A 1,583-nucleotide genomic window follows, 5' to 3' on the forward strand; every position below is an offset into this window, starting at 1 on the left:
ATATATATATATATATATATATATATATATATATATATATAAAATAGACTCTGACATATTCCTCTAGATTTGCCTACATTGCCAAAAGCTGTATTTTCTTCAGCTTAGATGTTTACGTTTTAAGTTTTGTAGGTTTTGAGTAGAAAAAGGAAAAAAATTTGTTGGAATTTTCAAACTTCCCCATTACTTTCCTGTAATTTTTCAGTTCAGACTTTCTTTTGAAAATTGTTTTTTTCAGACTTGTTTAAACATCTGAGATTATGTTTCCTCAGAAATATGTGCAACATAAATCAGAAATCTTTAAAAAAAAAAAAACAAATGTCAAAACTGAAAAATTACAGAAGAGAATTAGAGAAGCTCAACATTACCTTTTTTATATTCATAGTACATGACGCTTAAAACATACACATCTGAAGGGAATATGAGTTTTAGTGTACAGGATAATTTCCGACTCTATTCTACAGAAATGCATAAAATTGAAAATGTACAGAAAACAAAAGACAGGTGAGGGAACAAGCAGGTGTATTAGTTTAATGATCGGTAAGAATGGTAAAGTATATATATATATGTATGTATGTATGTATGTATTAAAATTCAGATGTACAGAAAGCAAAACACTCATGAGGGAAGAACCAGGTGTATTAGCTTGACGTTCATGAAGAATAGAAAAGTCAATATATATATATATATATAAGTACTAGTTTTATCACAAACATATTCTGTTATTGTAAAACTGTAATAAGTGTAAACAATAAAAGATGAAAATCAGACTATTATTTTATTCTTTTACTTGTTCAAGTCGTTTTGACAGCAGCAATGCTGGAGCACCACCTTTTTTAGTCAAACAAATCAACCCCAGGACTTATTCTTTGTAAGCCTAGTACTTATTCAATCAGTTTCTTTTGCTGAACTGCTAAGTTATGGGGACATAAACACACCAACATTGGTTGTCAAGCGATGGTGGGGGGACAAACACAGACACACAAATACATACATCATCATCTAACGTCTGCTTTTCATGCTGGCATGGGTTGGACGGTTTGACTGAGCCAGAAGGTTGTATACCATGCTCCAATCTGATCAGACAAGGTTTCTACAGCTGGATGCCCTTCCTAACACCAACCACTTCAAGGGTGTAGTGGGTGCTTTTTACGTGCCACTGGCACATATGATGGGCTTCTTTCAGTTTCCATCCACCAAATCCACTTACAAGGCTTTGGTCAGCCCAAGGCTATAGTAGAAGACACTTGCCCAAGGTGCTATGCAGTGGGACTGAACTCGGAACCATGTGGTTGGGAAGCAAGCTTCTTACCACACAGCCATTCCTGCACCTGTTGGAATTTCATTGATTGTTATCTATATATATAAAAATGAGAATGTGTGTCTGTCTGTCTGAATCCCTAAAACTCGAGAACTACGCAACCAATTTCATTCAAATTTTACACATGCCTTACTTAGGGTTCCAGTTGTGTTTTAGTCAAAAACAATTTTTACCTTCTTGCAGAGTTCGAGCACACGGCAACATAATATCTCCTCCACTTTTTAAGTATTACGTGTCAAAAGTGAAACAAAAACACTCATGT

The sequence above is a fragment of the Octopus bimaculoides genome, chromosome 1 (assembly GCF_001194135.2).
Source record: "Octopus bimaculoides isolate UCB-OBI-ISO-001 chromosome 1, ASM119413v2, whole genome shotgun sequence".
Classification (NCBI taxonomy): Eukaryota; Metazoa; Mollusca; class Cephalopoda; order Octopoda; family Octopodidae; genus Octopus; species Octopus bimaculoides.